Source organism: Oryzias melastigma, linkage group LG23 (assembly GCF_002922805.2).
Source record: "Oryzias melastigma strain HK-1 linkage group LG23, ASM292280v2, whole genome shotgun sequence".
In the NCBI taxonomy this organism is placed as follows: domain Eukaryota; kingdom Metazoa; phylum Chordata; class Actinopteri; order Beloniformes; family Adrianichthyidae; genus Oryzias; species Oryzias melastigma.
Genome location: NC_050534.1, coordinates 14,806,573 through 14,813,136, shown reverse-complemented (window position 1 = coordinate 14,813,136; position 6,564 = coordinate 14,806,573). Strand labels below are relative to the sequence as shown.

Sequence of the window (6,564 nt, the reverse complement as noted above, 5' to 3'; positions counted from 1 at the left end):
ATATATATATATATATATATATACACACATATATACATATATGTGTGTATATATGTGTATATATATGTGTATATATGTGTGTGTGTATGTGTATATATGTGTGTGTGTGTATATGTATACATACAGTATATATATATGTGTGTGTATATCTATGAAGAGCTGTTTGCACACTGAATCTCTCATTACATTGACTTTCTCCATTTCCATGTCTTTCCCAGGTTCTGGAGGGTAATTCTCCATATCTCCTCCTATGTCTCCAATCTCCTTCCCAGGGTGTTAAAATATGGATGAAACTTACCTGACAAGGCGCAGAGTTACATAAGCCTCCCTCCGTCCTCTCACCTGGATCCCAGCGGCTTCATTATGCTGCGTGAGGATCATTTGGCTGTAAGTAAGCCCTGCCCCACCCCATGAGAGACCACATTAATATTTATTAGATGTGCCTTTTGGAGAGCACAGATTCGTACGAAAGGAGATGATTGGTGGGCCAAAAGGGAAAAAAAGTGCTTTTGCTAGACAGAAAAGTCAGTTTTGTGTTTTGCATGTTTAGGCTTTTGTGAAAGGTTCAGGGAACGTTCAAAGGTGCTCAAAACTGGTCAGGAGGATGTTGCCATCTGTTTCAGGGTTTTTCTTGTAATGTATTCATATGTTTTTCTTTCAGTAGAGGAGCTAATAGTATGTGTTTTATCTCCAGGCTAACAGCATGTTGGGTTATTTATTCATAATTTGAGTGTGTGTGCCAGGAGTGCTCTGTGGGTTTTTACTGCAGATGCTGGCACTCTGAGCTTTTCTCCTTGACCGGAACATATGGGCCCATGAACTTGGTGTCATGAGACTGAACACAAAAGTTACATCAAGTTAGATCTGATAGAAAATGCAGAAAATGCTAATTGCCCTTTCTCTAAAGTCAATACTTTAAACTGTACTCAAAAACATCTTATTTTTGCCTAATTGTATCTTGCAATACTGGAATACTATAGCACATGTCTCAAAGTCAAGGCCTGGGGGGCAGATCTGGGGCCTTCAGGTAATTATATCCGGCCCTCCAGATCACTTTATTTTATTGTTATTAATGGAACGATGTTATCTAGCACTTATTTTTATATTTCTAACTTGTATAATTTTTTACAAAATATATTTTCATGGAGGGTAAAATATTGAACTAATTTAAGTTGATTTATTCTGGAATAATACCTTTTTATTATTAATAATTATGTCTCAAAGTTTTTAAAATTAAAATTCTGCTAGCTTTCTGGACTATTTCTAAAAAAATGTAGGCTATTCTGGAGTTTAGCTAATATTTCAACTACATGCTAGCTGTTTTGGCTAATTTAAGCTTTCTTCAGTTTTTTAGGCTATCTTGAAGTTAAGCTAACTTTTTAGCTACAAGCTAGCTGTTTTTGGCTAATTTAAGCTTTCTTCTGTTTTTTTAGGCTATCTTGAGGTTGAGTTTAGCTAATGCTTCAGCTACAAGCTAGCTGTTTTCGGCTAAAGTTGTTGTTTTTGGTTTGTTTTTTAGGCTATTTTGGTGTTTAGCTAATATTTCAGCTACATCCTAGCTGTTTTGGCTAATTTAGGCTTTTGCTTTGTCCATTTTGGAGTTTAGCTATTTTTCAGCTACATGCTAGCTGTTTTGATTACCCTAAGATTTTTTTTTTTTGGCCCTAGAACACTTTCGCTATAAAAGTTACACCATCACTGTTACTGGGGAATTTTTACCTAATAAAAAGTATTCCCCATAAAAAATAGATCAAGATATAACAACACTTAATAAATTAGAGTAGTTTAATATTATTTCAAACTGTGCTTTGTGCAACAAAGTGGGGAAAAAAGCATCGGAAGATCCTGAGAACATGCTTGAAAATGACTGAAAAAGGAGTAATTTGAGATAAAAAAAAAAAATACCTAAAGAAATAATGATACTTGAGACTTGGCTAATATTTTAGCTGGCTATCAGCTTCAGTGTTTTCAGTTGTCAGCTTTAGCGCCTTTAGCTATAATTTTCAGCATATTCAGCTATCTTTACTAGCATCTTCAGCGGCTAAAAGAAGGCTTCAGCTTCTGGTCCACTCATTCCTGGGACATGTTAGACTTTAACCGGGGACCCATGGCACTCAAAAAAATACAGAAAACTTAAAATAATGTACATACTTTTGTTCAGGTGAAAATCATCCGGCGATGGTGTTCTAGGGCTAAGGCTAATTGGGCATTTAGCTAATATTTTAGCTGGCTATTAGCTTCAGTGTTTTCAACTGTCAGCTTTAGCGTTTTTAGCTATCATTTTCAGCATCTTCAGCGGCTAAATTCAGCTAAGGCTTCAACTTCAGGTAATGCTATTTGTCTAGTTAATAACTATGTTAAAAAGTTACAATTTTAAAATTGAATAAAAATCTAGTTTTATCCTGTTCGGCCCGTGACATAAGGTGTGTTTTGGATTTTGGCCCCTTGACACCCCTGTAATATTATACATGAATTGTAAATATCTAAATTATTGTACTGATATATCAGCATTTGCTGTGTAACCAGAGAGAAGCAACAATGCTGTGTCATATTCTGAACACATTTTCCTAAAGCCTTAAATGACAAGGTGTGACGCTGCTCGGTGATGCATTATCACCTCACGCTGGGAGGTGTAATCATATATCCAGCCACAATGGCATCAGCCTTCAATGTCTCTGCAGTGATTTCTAACTGTGTAATCTCATTTGTTGTTTGTGGCCAGCACATATTCAGAGCAGACTCCTTTCCAGGGCTGTGGCGCTTGCTTTGCATTCACAAGATTCAATTACTGTACACAGATCGCACAATTACATTTGAATGTTCTAGTTAGGAACTGCTGCTGCCTCCCTGCCACATGTGCAAGATGATGAAGTTAAGCAAATCTGCATGTGCAAAAGTACAATTTGGGATTTTTTTTTTTTTAACTTTAATTTTTTAAAGAAAAAAATGAATATATTATTTTTAAATTGTTAGTTGCAGAAAATAATTATAGAAAAATAATTCCATTATATTATTTTTCCCTGAAGCAATTTATTAAAAAATAAGTAAATAAAGATATATAAAAAAAATAAAAAATTCTGAGCATGTCCGAATTGATTGCTTTTAAAATCCAGGCCTCTATATAGATTTTTAGTAGTTGGGGATTAGGGTGGAAATTCTGATATAGCCTTAGATTGACAATCAGCTGCCATATACCAATCTAAAGGACACCTTTTGCATTTTGATAAATTCAACTTCTATAAGAATGACTTAAATAGGAAATTCTTTAATAATATTATTACAATCATCCCAGCTGTAATTTGCAGAACAGTCCACTTGTGACTTGATTGGTTAAACAATATTTTATGACATCAACAGTTTAAAGTGTGTTTCAGATTATGCAAGCTAAATTGTTAAAAAGACTGAATTTTTAAAAGTCAGACTTTATGAGTGTTGGGCTCAGAAAACTTGAGATTTTGGCCTTTAGTTAAAAATGTCTACACACCTAAAATTGTCTGAAAATGTGAAACTTGTAATTGCTGTACTACAAAGGTCCAAAATGACTGGGACAAAAGAGTAATGCATATAGCTACTGTATATTATTGTATTTTTCACAAATTCTAAAGCTCAATCACCACATATTTAACCAATACAACCCCTAAAAGGATCAAAAGAATTGTTTTTGTTTTAGTTATTCAGATTCAAAATGTAAATGAGTACCCACCGGCTTCTTGTGAGTTAAAGAGATGGAAAATGTTTAGATTTAGTGACAATTTAAGACATTCACATCATAAAACCTCATTCAGATGGAGAAACTGCTTTAAATTTAATAGAAATTACTTCATTGAGTTATGTAGGTTTGTCAACTTTATTTAATATAATGTAAAGTAATATCATGTAATTTAATATAGTTTTTATTTAATATGAGCGCTCCTCCTGTGTTTAATTTAATTTGTATTCAGGGGTTAAACATTGAAAGTTTAGTTAAAACTTTTTGTTCAAAAAAAGTATTTTTTTGTCATTCTTCTGCTTCCCTAACATCAGAAAATTAATATTTAGCTTTTCACTGCAGACACTTGCCACAAAACAATGAAAGTAAACACTTACTCCTTATTCCAAGTCTGTGTAGGTTTGCTATTCAAAGCTTCTTTCTGCAAAAGACCAAAAATCACATTTTGCATCAAACTATACCTTTATTCTCAACTCCTTTTTTAATTCACAGATGGACAAAACTTTTGGAAACTGATTTAACTCGGTATAAATACGTTAGTTTGATTCCCTAAATATCTGTCTCCAGCAAGAACAAATTGTACTTGAGAACTTCATTAGCATCCTCTTTGCAGCCTCGGGTGATAGATGAAGGAGCACTGTGACCTGTTATTCTCTAATGTTTTACAAGTTCCACTTGTAAGGTAGCACCGCTCCAGACAGAAAGCAGCATGCCGCTGCTGCTCTGGTGATGCTCATCTCAAAAAGTTTCAAGAAAACCGTATTTTTGTGGAAGTTTGCTAACATTTACACCTCATTATTTTCTGAATGTTTTTGTTTGTCTGAGATAACATTCGTTATTTTATCAATAAATACAAATATGTTTTAAAGTAAAGATACTCACATTCAAGGAAAAGATTCGGAGAGGTAGATCCTGAGGTTCTCAATGCAGCCGTTTCTACTTACGAGTGTTGTTTAGGGGTGACCAAATGGATAGTTTACATAGAACTGCAAGCCTCAGGAGGGTCCTATACCTTGATGTTCATTGGACACCAGCAGCTTCAAATATGTCAACTATGGTATTTTAGCAGCTTCTCTCTAAATCTGATGTATTTGTTTTGCAGAAACCTTCCTCATTCTGTCATTATCTGCACCAACCTGTGTTTGAATCAGCCACAAACCTCGTAATAGTACAATTTTCACGCTTAAGTTTTAATGAAATATCCAAGGCTTTAACACTTTAAACAAGACATTTAACTATTTCACGCTTTTCAGCACGAGAGATCCTTTTTCTTTCCCATATTGCTTGAAAATGTACAACGTCCTTCTTTTAGTAGTTTTTCCTGTAATTGAACTCACCTGGTAAACTAATCATCTCAGGTGTCTGACATTGATTTTAGTAATCCAAAGAGAGACAATATTATATATGAGATTAATAAATTAAAAAAAATATATTTTTTCACTTTAATACAATTTTCATAATAATTTGGAACACACAGTACAGTTGGAAGAGGCTTGGTGCGAAACATCAAAGCATTACAAATCTTTCTTTCACAGGTCTATTCTGAGAAATTGGCGTAGAAATTAACATAGAAATTGATACAAAAACTGGCGTAGAAATTAACAGAAATTGATAAAAATTGACCTAGAAACTGGCATAGAAATTGACGTTAAAATTGGCAAAGAAATTGATGTAAAAATTGATACAAAAATTGACCCAGAAACTGGCGCAGAAACTGATGTAGAAATCGATGTAGAAATTGATGTAGAAACTGGCGTAGAAATTTATAAAAAAATTTACTAAGAAACTGACGTGGAAATTGACATAGAAATTGGTGTAGAAACTGATGTAGAAATCAATGTAGAAACTGGCGTAGAAATTAGTGTAGAAACTGACGTAGAAATTTACAGAAATTGGTGTAGAAACTGGCGTAGAAATTGGTGTAGAAACTGGCGTAGAAATTGGTGTAGAAACTGACGTAGAAATTAGTGTAGAAACTGACGTAGAAATTTACAGAAATTGGTGTAGAAACTGGCGTAGAAATTGGTGTAGAAACTGACGTAGAAATTAGTGTAGAAACTGACGTAGAAATTGACAGAAATTGGTGTAGAAACTGACGTAGAAATTGATGTAGAAACTGGCGTAGAAATTTATTTAAAAAAAATTACCAAGAAACTGACGTGGAAATTGTCATAGAAATTGGTGTAGAAACTGGTGTAAAAACTGACGTAGAAATTGGTGTAGAAACGGGCGTAGAAATTAGTGTAGAACTGACGTAGAAATTGGTGTAGAAACGGATGTAGAAATTGGTGTAGAAACGGATGTAGAAATTGGTGTAGAAACGAACGTAGAAATTGGTGTAGAAACTGGTGTTAAAACTGACGTAGAAATTGGTGTAGAAACTGACGTAGAAATTGGTGTAGAAATTGGTGTAGAAATTGGTGTAGAAATTGACGTAGAAATTGACGTAGAAATTGGTGTAGAAACGGACGTAGAAATTGGTGTAGAAACGGACGTAGAAATTGGTGTAGAAACGGGCGTAGAAATTAGTGTAGAACTGACTTAGAAATTTGTGTAGAACTGACGTAGAAATTGGTGTAGAAACGGATGTAGAAATTGGTGTAGAAACGAACGTAGAAATTGGTGTAGAAACTGGTGTTAAAACTGACGTAGAAATTGGTGTAGAAACTGACGTAGAAATTGGTGTAGAAATTGGTGTAGAAATTGGTGTAGAAATTGACGTAGAAATTGACGTAGAAATTGGTGTAGAAACGGACGTAGAAATTGGTGTAGAAACGGACGTAGAAATTGGTGTAGAACTGCCGTAGAAATTGGTGTAGAACTGACGTAGAAATTGGTGTAGAACTGACGTAGAA

The 6,564-nt window shown here is 34.3% G+C and overlaps 1 long non-coding RNA gene across 6 annotated transcripts in view; it reads left to right on the top strand.

Annotated features, from left to right (window-relative positions):
- Positions 1-6,564, top strand: part of LOC112158751 — a 354,072-nt gene that overhangs the window by 231,522 nt on the left and 115,986 nt on the right. For all 6 annotated transcript variants that reach the window (XR_004947099.1, XR_004947100.1, XR_002921355.2 and 3 more), the window contains one exon: positions 219-387. This is a non-coding gene — a long non-coding RNA (uncharacterized LOC112158751). The remainder of the gene's footprint in view (positions 1-218; positions 388-6,564) is intronic.